This window comes from Solanum verrucosum, unplaced genomic scaffold (genome assembly GCF_900185275.1).
Source record: "Solanum verrucosum unplaced genomic scaffold, falcon-dt-bn FXZP01000088.1, whole genome shotgun sequence".
NCBI classification, from domain to species: Eukaryota; Viridiplantae; Streptophyta; class Magnoliopsida; order Solanales; family Solanaceae; genus Solanum; species Solanum verrucosum.
In genome coordinates, this window is record NW_026020077.1 from 1,963,692 (window position 1) to 1,981,173 (window position 17,482).

Sequence of the window (17,482 nt, forward strand, 5' to 3'; positions counted from 1 at the left end):
TCAATTGATGAATTCAAGGAGCAAATTTGGTGTCCATCCCATTCGAAGAAAAAAGAAAAGAGTGAAAGAAAGAAAAAGTCAAGAAATAAGGGAGGGGAAAAGCGACGTGCTAAAAATACTTGGCTGACAAAGGTTGTTGATAAGTTTGATGGGACAGAGTGAGTAGTGACATTTGAGATTAATGAGGTAAATTTTGGACTTTTAAGAGTTTTTAAAATCAAAGTAAAAAGGTCACTTCATATTTAATGAGGCTTAAATTTGAGTCTTTTGATTAAGAATGAATATTATTTATCATTACACCACAATCTTTATTGGTATAGCCTAACCTATTTGATTGATTATTTCATTGAAATTTGCTGTTATGAATTTTTTATTCAAAACCAAAATTGTACAAATTACTAGTAATTATTTAAGTAACAAAGTATTGTCACACCCCTATTTTTCCCCAAACGAAGTGTTTGAAAAATAGAGTTTCTCCAATTAAAGTGACGTTTCGAAAAGGGATTATTTTATTTTTCAGAGTCGCCACTTGAAATTGAGTTATGGTGTTCCAAGTCACCTTTTTGTTTAATCCCCAATTAAAAGGAAATGACTCTTTATATGGTTTGCGAACTAGAAATTCGGGTAAGGAATTCTGTTGACCGAGAGGAAGGTATTAGGCATCCCTCAAGTCCCGTGGTTCTAGCACGGTCGCTTTTATTGACTTATACTTATTATAACTATCTTTCAGATATATTTTTATAGGCCATGATTTGCTTGCATTTTTTATCTGTTGAACTTTTACTTGGTCTCAACCTAGATGCGTAACCGCATTTTTGGTCTTGATATTTAGATGCATAGCTGCCTTCCTCCCATTACACTTAATAATGTTGTCTTTGAGTCTCTATTTTAAATTAATGAAGTTAATTACATTAGTAGACAAGGTGCGTCATCGCATCCTTGATTTTATTTTTTAATGTCTCAAGAAAGATGTGTAACCACATTCTTAATCGAAACAGACTGTTGAAACGAGTCATAAAACTCATATAACGTTATAAGAAAATATTAGTTATGTCTCACATCTTGATTTTAATTAAATAAAATATTTGTTAGAATAATTTGGTAAAGGTGTATCGCTACATCCTTAAATTTCTTTAAAGTATTTCAAAAAGATGTGTAACCACATTCTTAATTGAAACTATTTTTATGGTCTAAATTTGCCTAACATTAACACTATGAACATTTATTATGTAAGAGACATCCGCATATTCTTAAGAAAATGTACATATACTATAAACACTAAATCAGTAAATGATAATATCCTAACTAGATTTGTAATATTTTTTAATGAACAAATTCAACACAAAAATAAAACAAAAGCATACGTCAAAGATATAGTATGCCGTCACAATGAACTAACAAATAATAATAAAAAATTAACATGCAATGAGTTATTCTTATAATAGTTGTCAATATACTAGATTAAGAATATTTCCTTAAATATGAAAATAAATAATTTCAACATTCTAAAGATCTTCATTGTTAGCGATATGTAAGATTTAAATAATTATATTTCAACATTATAATATAAAAATTAAACACACATAAAATTCGAGCAACTTCATATCATATTAGAATCAAATATTATATAATCATGAAATCAAACTATACAATAAAAATTAAATAGTACCTCTTGCGAAAATTTAATTCACAAAAAAAGAAGCAATCCTAATAAGGAACCACGAACTCGAAACCACGAAAGTGAACCTCGACCTCAACTTTTGTTTGTGAGTGAAAGAAAAAATATAAATAAAATATGAGTTGTTGTTTTTTCCCTTTCTTCGTGTGTGTGTTGTGTATTGTGTGTTGTTTTTCTGATCCCCCTTTTTTGTTTCTGGGAATGGGTCGTATATGTAGGATAGGGGGTGGTGTGTTGTGGGAATGGGTGTGTGGATGTACGTGTGAGGGAGTGTGGTGTGTTGTGTGCAGATGGTGGGGTTGTGAGTGGAGTGGGTAGTAGTATAAGGGGTTAATGGGGTAGTGTAGGTTAGTTTTAGGTTTATTTTTTATCTTTATTTTATAAAATAATATAATATAATAAGAATATTATTTAATTATTTTTTAAACTAACAAAAGTCAAATAGCTAGTCTAAAAATATAATTAAGAAATACTAGCTTATTTATTAAAATTAAAAGAAAACATATATTTTTTGTAGTTTTTCAATCTTTTAAAATAAACTTACTAAAATACGATGAAAAATAACATATTTAATTTATATATAAAAGCAATATTTATGTACTAAAAATAGTGTAATACCTTAAATTCGGTCAAAAATTACGTGTCTACAGTTTGCCCCTCTTTGACTGGAAACACGAAGAGTTTTCAGACAAAGAAGTAGACAACGTGACAAGTTTTGAATGGACTCTTATTCGAAAAGAAAAATATGCAACCGAGTCCTAGTTTTGGACATCCTACATATCCCGGGTTATAGGGGAATCAGGTCACATGTAGTTCAAAGAGATGAGGTGATGAGTTTGAAGTTAAGTGAGGTTTTGTCGAGGCTCCAAGTTGCGGTTCCTATCCTTAAATAAAAATAATGAAAGCTAATAGTCAAAAGGAAAATAAAAGTACAAGCTCCTATCTATATAGCTTCTCTTGAGTCTTCACTTGTGTCTTTACTTTCAGATATCACCTTGATTTTTGGGTGAATGTCTTGATTTTGAATTGGATTGAGGCTTAACTTGCCGCTTAGAGTGTGTTTTTGGCACTCTTCAAAATGACAATTTGAATATGTTCTTGAATAACTGCATGTTTTCTTGATCAGAAGCTGAATAAAAATAGATGTTAGGAAGTCAGGCTATTATATGCATTGAAGAAACTGATTCTGACTATCATGAAATTGATCATTCTGAAAAAGAGTTGAAACTTTGTTCTTGAATTTCCAATCCATGTTTCGCTTGAAGAACCCTGAAAACCATCACAAATAAAAGAAATAAACAAAAATTTTGCCCCAGTTTTCACTGGAAAATTTTTGTGAGTTATTAGCAAATGTAAATTTTCAAAAATAAACTCAGATTAGGAAGCGTTTATCCTAGGAGAAAAAATATAAAAAAAAATAATGTCTCAGAGTAAGAAGTGTTTACCTAGGAGAAAATAACTAAATCCTATTATGTAAGAGGGTCCTGCTAATCCCATTATGTAGGAGGGTCTTGCTAATCTAAATCTCATTATGTAAGAGGGTCCTGCTAATCCCATTATGTAGGAGGGTCCGGCTAATCTAAATCCCATTATGTAAGAGGGTCGTGCTAATCTAAATCCCATTATGTAGGAGGGTCCTGCTAATCCCATTATGTATGAGGGTCCTGTTAATCCCATTATGTAGGAGGGTCCTGCTAATCTAAATCTCATTATGTAGGAGGGTCCTGCTAATCCCATTATGTAGAAGGGTCCTGCTAATCTAAATCCCATTATGTAGGAGGGTCCTGTTAATCCCATTATGTAGGAGGGTCCTGCTAATCTAAATCTCATTATGTAGGAGGGTCCTGCTAATCCCATTATGTATGAGGGTCCTACTAATCTAAATCTCATTATGTAGGAGGGTCCTGCTAATCTAAATCCCATTATGTAGGAGGGTCCTGTTAATCCCATTATGTAGGAGGGTCCTGTTAATCCCATTATGTAGGAGGGTCCTGCTAATCTAAATCCCATTATGTAGGAGGGTCCTGCTAATCCCATTATGTAGGAGGGTCCTACTAATCTAAATCTCATTATGTAAGAGGGTCCTGCTAATCTAAATCCCTTTATGTAGGAGGGTCCTGTTAATCCCATTATGTATGAGGGTCCTGCTAATCTAAATCCCATTATGTAGGAGGGTCCTACTAATCTAAATCTCATTATGTAGGAGGGTCCTGCTAAACTAAATCTCAGTACTTTAGGAAGATCTCAATTAACAGAATCATCAAATAAAATCACCACAATATTTTATCCCCCTTTTTTTTTTTTAGTTTTTAAATGTCTTATATTAGGAAATGTTTATCCTAGTAAAGAAATAAAAAATAAATAAAATAAAATAAAAATAATTGTCTCACACTAGAAAACGTTTATCATAGGAGAAACAATGCAATAATTTTTTTATTTTTTTGCAACAAATTTGGGTCTTCAAGATATCTTTTACGTAAGGAATATTTCCCTGTTTTAGAAAAGAAACAAAAGAAAGTTTATGTTTTTTTTTTTTTTTTAATGGTGGTCGATTGTGGCATCGGCTTTGAGGATACTTGCTTCTGTTGTTGCCATGTTTGAAGCTAATTTTAGCTTGAGATTGACTGCTTTTGTTTGCTAGTCAGCTCACCTTGATAATCTTGAAAACATCTCTAGTTGTTCAGAACTTCCAACTTCAAATTTGTTATACTGTTTCCACCCTTCAACAATAATTGAACCTTGTATTCAAAAATTGTTAATTGCTGACAAGTTACTATGCATATCACTATTTCTTGAATCATGTCACGATTGATGGGCTAATCAAACTATGTTTTGTGCAATTGAAGAGATGATAGCAATTTTGAAATCATTTTCTGCCTGCTTAATGAAGACTATCTCAAGATTGAATTGAGCGAGACGCAAAATAAGAAGAAATAATATTTGATCCTTTTAAGAAGAAAAAAAAATAAAAAAAAATAAATAAATAAAAATAAATGGATTCCATTGATAGTGGTGGTCAATTGTAATGATCATGACATGCTTTTTGGATTAAATGGTCTGGTCTGTCCAATCAATCTAAACTTTATCTTTGTCAAACTTTCAACTTTGAAGTCAGACTTCTATAATCCAACTTTTGCACTAGATTTATGACTAACACTTGACTGGTGGTGCCTTGAAAGGTTTTCACTAACAAGTCTTTTTTTTTTCTTATCTCTCACTCACTATCGTCTTACGGTGCCCTGAGGGTTTTCACCAATATGACTCTCTCATTTTTTACTTTCTCTCGACTCAAATGATCTCCTATAGGGATTTTGAGGATTTTCATCGATAAGATTCTCTCATTTTTCACTCCTTATGCGAGTGACATAACATTTTTCCTTATATAATCAACACTGAAAGCTTGCTTGACTTGTCATTGTTAAAAATTGATCAGAAGGTCTTTATTTGGATTGTAACGTGGCTTTTGGACAGGGTTAAAATGAAAGCTCAAAGATATTGCGTAACAGAGTTAAGACTTACAACTTTTGAAATCGACTCTTTTTACAAAAATACAATAAAATAATAATAATAATAATAATTATTATTATTATTATTATTATTATTGCCCCAGTTTTTGTGATGAGGACTTTCTAGATTTTTTTTTGTTTGGACCGAACCTCAAAATAAGGTTGCCTACGTATCTTGTCAAAGCAAGAATCAGGTCGAACGTAGTTCAGAAAGTTTGTTTTTTGTTGTTATTGGATTTTTTTTTTCACTCCAATTTTTCTTTCTTTTTTTTCCTTTCCTTTTTTCCTTTTTTTTCAACTCTTTTTTCACTTTTCTCTTTTCTTGACCCTTTTTTTTTGTACTGTATTTTGATTCCAAAAGAGGGGTGTGAAAGAAAATAAAATTAAGGCTCAAAAGGGATATCAAAGGATTACATGGTGTTTGGATAGTAGAATGAATTGCCTTCGTCATATCAATTATTAAAAATGTCAAATACAAGCAAATCCCTTTAAGATGTGAAGTGAAAATCATACAATATTTCTTTGCAACATATGTATTGATGAATATATATTATTTTGTTGCATGTTTGTCAGCTGAGAATCTCCATTTGAGTAATGCCTTCTTGACAACAAATGACATGTCAAGTTAGATGGTTTTTTTTTTTTTTTGATACTAAAGGAAGTATCAAGGTGTCTAAGTCCTTTATTCATTTCCTCAAAACAATTTTTTTATTTTTTTTTGGATGTATTCATTTCATGATTAGATATAATCTTAAGATCTGACCAAATCCTTTTGCATATCATGTCACAAAATTGAACTGAAAAGAGATGTATATGTGTAATGCCACATAGAACGGATCAAAGTGACACAGAATAAAGATTATATTAAAAATTTTAAAAAAAAACTTGGTGACAAGACAACAAACTAAATTTAGGTCAAAACTCAAACTACGACAAGACTAAACAAACAAACGCATAAGAGAAATGATAGAAAGATTTGACTTACTAAAAATAAAAATGATTGCATAGCAGAAATGATGACAAAATAAACTATCTATACACTCTTTTTAGAGAAAAGAAGAGTGTCTCACAATCACCAAGTTGAACTTCTTAGCCACTGCTTTGCATGTTAGCCTTCGTAAAAGCTCTACCAATTTCAATTGTCTTTTCTTTAGAATTGTCATATTCTTTGTCATCACATATCATCTCGATAAAGTGTACATCACTATGCGCCGGTAGAGGATTCTTAGTAACATTTGGGGGGTCATCATTTTGAACCACAATCATCTTTGTTTGAATCATCTCTTCCACCCTTTTTTTAAAATTACGACAATCTTCAATACTGTGCCCTGGAGCATCAGAATGGTATGCACATCGTGCTGTAGGATTGAAACCCTTTGCATGTGGATCCACATAATTTTGAGGAATCGGCTCTATTATCTTCAAATGTTTCAACTTGTTAAATAAACTTGTGTAAGACTCTCCAATTGGTGTGAAATTGTTTCTAGGCCTTTGACCTCCTCCAAATCCCTGTCTCGCACAAAGATTATAAGGTGCTCGAAAATTTTGAGAAGAAGAGTGAACATTTTGATATGTTGGCGCTCGCCATTGAGGATAGTTTGGTGGGTATGCATATTATTGTGCATTGTAAACCGCATATTGAGGTGGAACAACAGAATATTGTGTGTCTTGCATAGGGAGATAGTGATGGTATTGAGGTGGTGCCGATTGCTAAGGTGGACCCCTTAGACCTTTTTGTGTGCCTGACACAACATTTGCTACATCCTCCTTTATTTTCTTTCCCCCAAAATTTCCTGATCCATTTTTAATCACCTGTGTTGTAGCTTTCAAGGCAGCTTGACTTACAATTTTTCCAGACTTGATGCCATTTTCCACCATTTCACTAATCTTAATAACTTCAGCAAATGTTTTTCCAACAACGGAAAGTAAATAATGAAAGTAATCTGGTTCTTGCGCTTGAAGAAAAACATCGATCATTTCAGACTCTTTCATTGGAGGCTTAACCCTAGCAGCTTGCTCCCTCCACCTAATAGCATATTCACGAAAATTTTCAGTGGTCTTCTTCCTCATGTTGACAAGTGAAGTGTGATCTGGAACTATGTCAATGTTATATTGAAATTGTTGAACAAAACATCGAGCCAAATCATCCCATGTATGCCAGTTAGAAGTATCTTGGTCTATGAACCATTCTGAGGCAATTCCCATCAAACTTTCTCCAAAATAAGCCATGAGCAATTCTTCTTTGCTTCCAGCCCCTCTCAATTGATTACAATATCTCTTTAAATGAGCTACAGGATCTCCATGTCCATCATATTTCTCGAACTTTGGAGTTTTAAAATCGATGGGTAGATGAACGTGGGGAAACATGCACAAATCATTGAACGAGACACTTTTGTGACCTCCCAATCCTTGCATATCCCTTACACTCTGTTCCAAACTTTTCATTTTTCTAGCCATTTCTTCATGTTCCTCGTTCTTAACAACTTTTTCAGCTTCAACATGGGAACTATACTGATGAGTGTGAGGGTAAGAACTTGGAATTTTAAAAGTCAATTCAGGAGTATAATCTCGATATTGAACTTTAAGTAGAGGATCGTTGTTGGATTTTGGCTCCATTATAGGTTGTTGAACGACATTAGTCGGCGCAGTTGAAATGAATAGTGGATTACTTGTCATAGGCGTATTCAAAGGGTGCACCGTAGAAGTTCCAGCTACATTGGATGCGGGACCGAATCCAGGTGGATAAATTGGATCACTTATCGATACTTGGACAGGGGGTGACATATTTATATTTAGATAGTCACGGATTGAAGGCGGTGGAGCTTGTCCACTCATCCAAGCTTCGTACATCTCCGTCATTTGCTGTCTTAGTATCCTTATCTCTTCGGCTGACACTGTTTCTTGTGACATCATCTGATTCTGGACCTCATCATTGTCCGACTCATTTCCGTCTTTGTGAGTCATTTTCTTATTCCCTTTTGACCTTGTATTATAGGGATGAGATGCCAGCTTAACCACAAATCAACCACCTTAATTTAATTGTGCATAGATAACAATGCTTGTTACGGTTAGACCTTCTTCAGTTATAATTATTTTTTTTAATAATGCACTGATCAAATCCGTTTGAGATTGCATATGTAACACGCTTGCAAAGATCTTTGCATATTTTTTCAAAAACTCAATAATTAAGCTTTTCTTTTTTAGAGCTTTGAGATAAAATTCTTTAGTTTTTTTTTTATTATTTGAATTATTAAAAGAAAATTAATAAAAACTTATTTTTGATAAAGATTAAAGCTTCTTGTTTTCCATTATTTTTTTTAACTTTTGAAAAATGATTTTTTATTTTTTATTTTTGAATAAAGATCACCGAACCCAAAGAGGGTTGCCTACGTATCTCATTGAGGTGAGAATCAGGTGTGCGTAGTTCGTCCAGATTGGACAGTAAAAAACTTTAAGATATTAAATTTTTATTTTTTGACAAATATAACTTTTCAAAGTATTATGAAAGTAAAATATTTTGAATTTTCTTTTTACAAACTGTATGAAAAAATCTAAATAAAAATATTATTATTCTTTTCATTAAGTAATGCAAATTTTTTATTTTATTTTGAGAAATGTATAATTACTTCTAAAAGAAGAAATATTTTCGTGTTTTCTCTTCTTTTTTTTTTTTTTTAAAAATAAGATCAAAAGATTAAAAAAAATATCCATTGCATTAGTCATACTAAAATGAGTCAACTTATAGAAACTTTCAAATAAATGCATTTTCATGTAGCACATAAAATGAGCTAAGTGGTCAAGCAAGAGAGGGATACTTGTCCTGGACGGACCCAACTCTTGTTTTGAGGCTCACTAAGTCACATGAATCGGAGTCTTCTAGGGATAACCGTGTCTATGTTCTAGTTTTACTAGGTTCAAACCGGAATAAGATAGGTATCTAGACTGACTTACCCGAGTAGACAACTCGAGCTAAGGAGGGGCAACTTATCGGTAGCAGCGCTATTCCGACTTCATTGCTGGTCCAACCTTGCCTAACATGTGTGACTAAAATCCTTCACTGGGTGCCTAGACACTCCAGCTTTATCTCAAAAGAAATTGGGATGCATAACTGCATTCCCTACTATCCTATTTTTAGAGACTCAGATGGTGTACGAGAAGACAAATTATATATAATTCAATAATATTAAAGCGATAAATGAGCAGCAAGTAGCACATTAGGTCATCAAAACAATATATCCAATGAAATAATATAATAAAATAAAGTAAAAGTCAAATATACAAAGCTTGAATTCTGGTTATTCCCCGGCGGAGTCGCCAGCTGTCACACCCCTATTTTTCCCCAAACGAAGTGTTTGAAAAATAGAGTTTCTCCAATTAAAGTGACGTTTCGAAAAGGGATTATTTTATTTTTCAGAGTCGCCACTTGAAATTGAGTTATGGTGTTCCAAGTCACCTTTTTGTTTAATCCCTAATTAAAAGGAAATGACTCTTTATATGGTTTGCGAACTAGAAATTCGGGTAAGGAATTCTGTTGACCGAGGGGAAGGTATTAGGCATCCCTCAAGTCCCGTGGTTCTAGCACGGTCGCTTTTATTGACTTATACTTATTATAACTATCTTTCGGATATATTTTTATAGGCCATGATTTGCTTGCATTTTTTATCTGTTGAACTTTTACTTGGTCTCAACCTAGATGCGTAACCACATTCTTGGTCTTGATATTTAGATGCATAGTTGCCTTCCTCCCATTACACTTAATAATGTTGTCTTTGAGTCTCTACTTTAAATTAATGAAGTTAATTACATTAGTGGACAAGGTGCGTCATCGCATCCTTGAGTTTATTTTTTAATGTCTCAAGAAAGATGTGTAACCACATTCTTAATCGAAACAGACTGTTGAAACGAGTCATAAAACTCATATAACGTTATAAGAAAATATTAGTTATGTCTCACATCTTGATTTTAATTAAATAAAATATTTGTTAGAATAATTTGGTAAAGGTGTATCACTACATCCTTAAATTTCTTTAAAGTATTTCAAAAAGATGTGTAACCACATTCTTAATTGAAACTATTTTTATGGTCTAAATTTGCCTAACATTAACACTATGAACATTTATTATGTAAGAGACATCCGCATATTCTTAAGAAAATGTACATATACTATAAACACTAAATCAGTAAATGATAATATCCTAACTAGATTTGTAATATTTTTTAATGAACAAATTCAACACAAAAATAAAACAAAAGCATTCGTCAAAGATATAGTATGCCGTCACAATGAACTAACAAATAATAATAAAAAATTAACATACAATGAGTTATTCTTATAATAGTTGTCAATATACTAGATTAAGAATATTTCCTTAAATATGAAAATAAATAATTTCAACATTCTAAAGATCTTCATTGTTAGCGATATGTAAGATTTAAATAATTATATTTCAACATTATAATATAAAAATTAAACACACATAAAATTCGAGCAACTTCATATCATATTAGAATCAAATATTATATAATCATGAAATCAAACTATACAATAAAAATTAAATAGTACCTCTTGCGAAAATTCAATTCACAAAAAAAGAAGCAATCCTAATAAGGAACCACGAACTCGAAACCACGAAAGTGAACCTCGACCTCAACTTTTGTTTGTGAGTGAAAGAAAAAATATAAATAAAATATGAGTTGTTGTTTTTTCCCTTTCTTCGTGTGTGTGTTGTGTATTGTGTGTTGTTTTTCTGATCCCCCTTTTTTGTTTCTGGGAATGGGTCGTATATGTAGGATAGGGGGTGGTGTGTTGTGGGAATGGGTGTGTGGATGTACGTGTGAGGGAGTGTGGTGTGTTGTGTGCAGATGGTGGGGTTGTGAGTGGAGTGGGTAGTAGTATAAGGGGTTAATGGGGTAGTGTAGGTTAGTTTTAGGTTTATTTTTTATCTTTATTTTATAAAATAATATAATATAATAAGAATATTATTTAATTATTTTTTAAACTAACAAAAGTCAAATAGCTAGTCTAAAAATATAATTAAAAAATACTAGCTTATTTATTAAAATTAAAAGAAAACATATATTTTTTGTAGTTTTTCAATCTTTTAAAATAAACTTACTAAAATACGATGAAAAATAAAATATTTAATTTATATATAAAAGCAATATTTATGTACTAAAAATGGTGTAATACCTTAAATTCGGTCAAAAATTACGTGTCTACAAGTATTGATATATAATTTTATTTTTTTTGAAAAGAATGCTCTAAAACCTAAATAAAGAGAGACATACGTATGTAATATTCCGTAATTGGTTAAAGAAATCCTAATTCTAAAGTGATTCCTAAAGCTGAATAAATAAAATCTATATAAAATGAATTTAAATTGTAAGTAATTTTTAGGTTTTCCAATAAAATATTATTGTGTAAAATAAATTCTACGTCTAATGAATTTTCCACTAAAAAGAAAAAATTAATTATTCTCCTAATATTAAAAATAGGCAATTAATTATCTTCTATAATTTAGATTTTTTCCCTTATAATAATAATAATAATAATAATAAATAATAATTTTATCTGTAAAGTTTTTTAACAAAAAAAGGACAAAAATTCCATTCAATAACTTTCATACTTTTAATATAAAATGTAGCCAGATAGATAGATTTGTTATCCTTGAAAGTGGAGTTTGGAACCTATTTGAGCCATAAAGAGAGAAAAGTGATCAAAATAAGTCATAATTTTTTTAAAATAACTAAAATAGGCTTAGTATATTTTTTCTTCCGTTTTACCCAAAAATATAAACGGCAGGCGTTAGTCTGTTAACGTCTATATTTTAACATAAAATAATTTTTTTCCCACTTTATAAAATGTAACTTTTTCTTACACTTTATGAAGTGCAACTTTTTCTTATACTTTATAAGAAAAGTTAACTTTTCCAAAATCTCTTATTTACCGTACTACTCTAATCAACTCCATCTGACACCCTTAATATTGCAGATTTTATTTGTTTATTTTGACTTTTCTCCTCGATTCTAGATTACTACTTCACAAAATATTAGCACTTATTCTAAGAGAAAAATCATGTTTTTGATTTTAACTATATATAAACGAAATTTTAAATAAATTAGAACAACAACATCATTTCAAATCTTTCATTAATTTATATATTGATCATGGATCAATGAATATAAGATGAAAAGAAATAAATAACTTTAAAAAATTATAGGGTCGGATTGTTGGGTTGCATGTCGGGCTTCCATTTTTGTTGTGGGGCGATTGGTTTGTGGGATCAGGGTATCAGAGTTATAAAATTGATTTTGAGAAGACGAAAGTGAAAGGAGAGTTCAAAGATTTTAGGAAAGTTAACTTTTCTTATAAAGTGTAAGAAAAAGTTACGAAAAAAAGTTACACTTTATAAAGTGTAAGAAAAAGTTACACTTTATAAAGTACAAAAAAATTATGTTTTATAATAAAATACAAGCGTTAAAATATTAACGTTTACCATTTATATTTTTGGGTAAAACGGAAGAAAAAATTAAACTAAGCCTATTTTAGTTACTTTCTAGAATAAAGACTTATTTTGATCACTTTTATCTTTTTATAACTCAAATTGGTTCCGGCCTCTTCAAAGTGACTATTGTTACGACTCGATTTCAAAAACTAAGGTTTCGAGACCATTTTCGCAACTTTGGCAATTTTTGTTGAGTTTTGGAAAAATTTATAATTTGGAAGTCGCCACTTAATTTTTAGGAAAAAATAAGAAAACCCATTTTAAAAGGAAATTTTTCAAAGAAAAAAAAATGTTTTAAATAAACCAGAGTCGGGTAAGGGTTCAAATAATTCTCTAAGGAAGGGTTTAGGCACCTTAGAGAATCCGCTAATACGCGGTTGACCGACGAATTTAAAAATTTGGCTAATTTGTAAAAGGGGGTTACTTATAAAAATCTTATTTTGAAACTTAGAGAAAATCTTTTGATATTTCTAAAAAATCTCAAGAATAATCTTAACTTAAAACTTTTAACCACTGTCAAGTTTTGAATCATACAATTGATTCAAACTCATAAACATTGATTAAAAGACCTTGTTTAATAACTACGAAAGGATATAGAAAATCCTTAAGTTATTCTTACAAAGTCCTAAGACATTTTTAAAGACAACTAAATTTAGTATTTTTTTTAAAAAAATCTTAACAATTTTGTCCTATTCAAAAATTTGAACTATATAGTTAGTTCAAACTCATAAACGTGGATTCAAAGCTTTTGAAAGAACATGAAAAGTTCTTAAGTTATTCTAATAAGCTTAAATTTGCATAACTTAAAACGAGTTTTGGAAATTTGAAAATTTGAAATGCTACCAATTATAATAAAGAAAACTTTGATAAACATAAACTCGAAGAGATCCATGGGAATTTCATCTAGATTAAGAAAAAGTTAGCCATCACAAATAAGATAATAAGAGGAAGTAACATAAACGGTGAATCAAACAACTGGAAATTCCAGTCCACATTCGATCATTTCGGGGCTGAAATTGTAGTACCGCTGCTTCAAAACGTTATGGGTCATGACCCAATTTTGCTCTTCATTTTTTTCAGCCCTTTGAGGCAGCTGCTGCTGCTGTCTTTGGTGGATTTTTAAGTCCAAAAAAAAAACTCGAATTTCATGCCTTTTAGGCTGCGGTAACCCTGTTACTGTGTTGCTGCCTTTGATAACAAATGGATAAGTCCAAAATCCCTAAAATTTCAGCCTTTTATGGCTGCTGCAATCTGCCTCATTTCTTGGGTTTTTTACCCAATGAAAAATAACTTCTCTTTCACGATTTGATGGAGGTTGACTCGGAGAGAAGAGTATGCAAGAGAGTGAGAAGTCCAAGGGACTCGATAGAAGAGTGTCATGCCGAGAAGAGAGAAAAGAGATTAACATATTAATCAACATACGAAAATATTAAAGGAAAATGCTTTGAAAAGCTCATAATGATTAAACCAAAATAAGAAACAAAAAAAAAACATAGAAACTGAAATTTAACAATTAGAGGAAAGGAAATCGTGCAACCCTTTTTTTTTTTTTTTTAACAATGGACAGAGTCTAAATACAAAATGACATAAAACAAAATAAAACAGTGAACACTATCATACACATGGATGTGAACACATAAAAAAGCAAATCCTTCACTTGATCATGGCTTGGAAACACATTGATGTTTAGACATTAGAGTAAACTTTATTACAAATCAGCCACAAACAACAGAGGAAGTTTAAACAAGAAATAACAAATTTTCGCTCTAAAAATATTTTGTCTAATCTAAAATATCCAAAGAACTAAAAAAAAAACTTAAAATCTAATGAACACTTCTTTATGTGAACCTTAAAGAACCTGAAAATAATAACATTGCAACACAAGCTTTCTTTTCTAAACTATTATTATCCGAAAGCAGACCTCAAACTAAGACACACATAGACTAAGATACTAAAGGAATACAACTAAAGCAAACTTGAAAGAGAACCTATGCATGCTCCTATTAGTATTGCTTCCAACAAGACAAATAAATTTCAAAAATAAATAACTTTTGGCAAAAAACAGAGAACAAACTTCCGCAACATGATAAATGAGTAACTTTAGAGCCAACAAACTCAAAATAGCATTTTCAGACCAAGCAACCCAATGTTAAAGAGGGATTAAGATCTAATTTGACGTAGTGACATTGTCCCTTTAAGATTGAAACAATTTTCATTTTTTTTTAGACAAGTAACTTAAAAGATATTAAGAAACGACTTATAGCTTTTAAAATAAAAGACTCAAAAGAATGAATTAGGAAGGGTATGCTTATTTAAAATTTCATCGAGCACACCTAAGACTTAGTTCAAACACATCATACCGAGTAACAAGAACAATAGACCACAAGCAGTGTTAGAGTAGTAAAATATGCATCAGCTCGTCTAACACAGAATCAAGGCTTAAATAAGCTAAACATTTGCATTCGAACTAGAAGAGTTGAAGAACTACACATAGTTAATAGCCTCACTCCTTTAAACAAACTTGATGAACAAATCACTTCATTTAAATAAAAGGGAATACGAGATTACGCACTAAAGTTGACATCTACAAGTTCAGATTAGGTTCATGCTTCAAACGACTTTCGGAAGAACATTAGAGCCATCAACATACATTTAGAAAATGGTGGAAAAAATACAACACGAGATTTCAGCTAAGCATACAACTTGAGACAACAAACAAAAGGACCTCAGCATTAAGAAAAAGAAAATAACAGGGCATAGAAATGCATAAGAATTTTTACGTCAAATCCATGGAGAATTGACAGTTAAATCCAAAATTTTGAACAACATTTTAATCACCCCTATCAAGACTGAAACTGAATAGCTGAAGGTTTGAACACTTTTATTTAGTACTAAATTAGTCCTACTTAATCGCTTAAAGAAAATCAACACAACACTTCAACATCAAAATCAAATTAAGAGCAAACAACTAATAACAAGACTAAGAAAAACTAAATTTAACCAAGCATATCACATAGGAATCTACTATTGATTTCAAAAAGCAGAAAGCTTAGAGGAAGGGAAGGGAATAAGAATGTCACCTGGTTCTGGGCAGCGAACCGGAACGACGAGTTCGATGGAGACGATTCCACCTCTTTCAACTCGAACGGCCACAAAATTTTGAACTATTGAGCCGAGAATTCCCAAGCTTTTTAAGGGTACTCTCAGGTCTCAAAAAACCTCCCCTTTGAACAGTGAATGAAGCGGGTTTATATAGCACCAAAATCTCCAAATTTTGAGAAAATTTTCGATGTGGGACTTTGAGAATTTTCAAAATCCCATAACAGATAAGGATTGCCAACTAGCTAGTGTACGAATTCGTACCATTTTGAAAGAAATCGGAAAAGAAAAAGGGAATTTGAGGGATAATACCGCCCTAGAAGCTTCAAATAGTACCAAGGCTCGTGCCTTACACACAACGATGTACGAATTCAAGGGAGAGAAGAGTAAATTAAGGCTGCAAAATTGGAAATTTGGGGAATTAGAGCTCGTTCTTAGTTTGTTGTTGCTATGTGCGTATGTGAGGGAGGAGTACAGAGTACTGGGTATTAGGAAAATAGTGGAATGAAGGGTGTGGGCTGGTTTAAAGCTTTTTGGGGCCAAAAAATTGGATTAAAAAGCTGAGGAAAAATAAGTGGGTTAAGGAACTGGTCCTCTTACCATATCTTAAATAAATTGAAAGCAAAAGTAAATTACGTATTTAATTAAACACTAAGCTTCTCAACTCTTGCAACATAAAACAATTATTTTGACGCAAAAAACTAATATGTGAATTAATCATTTTTAAAGAAATAAAATGCATATTTAATTAAAAACCCATTTTTAGTAAAAACAACCTTCTAAATGTTTATTCAAATTGAAAATTATATAAATCTCTATATTTTAAGTATCTATATGAAAAATGGCGAAAAGTGCCTTGAAAATAATTTTTTAAAGTATTTTGATTTACCAAAACAATTATTTCAAATTGTTTGAAATTTGAGAAGCTTGAAAATTAACTAAATTGTGGAGGGTCAAAATTGGGTGTCAACAACTATAGAATCTGCATAATATTTAAATAAATAGTAGTTCTTTAACATTACATAATATCACATTTTCATAATTTGATGAACCTATAAGGAAATTATGGTATGGATAGAGCTATTACGAAAATAGTAGGGTAAAAAATTAAATAGAATTATTAAATAATTAGTAAAGAAGAAGAAGAAAATATTAAGATAATGACACGATCACACTAATTCGATCATTACACAAAATGAATCTTTTCATTATTATCTAAGAATGAATTTAAACGATACGTTACAATACAATAAAATTTAAATAATAATTAAAACAAACATGATATATCAACTTATCATACTCTACTTTATCAAAATTTAGTCACGCTCAATAAATTTATATGATAATAATATAATATTTTAAAAAATATTACTATATATATTATCAAACTAAAAATTCCACTATCGTTCTATGAACACCGCTGTGAAACCCATTCTATTTTCCCTAAATGATAATATGACATTTTGCTTATTCTTTTTTATATTAAAAATAAAAAAAAAATTGGAAATAAATAATAAAGACATAGTACATAAACATGATCCTTAACTTGATTTCAATAGATAATTGTGACTTTTAAATTTGCCATTAGAATATTGCAGGTCATATGTGTGATATATAAATGGTCCTACATGGATTAGTGAGCCTACCTGAAATCCTACATGTATTATGTTGTGAGTCTATTTATTCAATTTTAT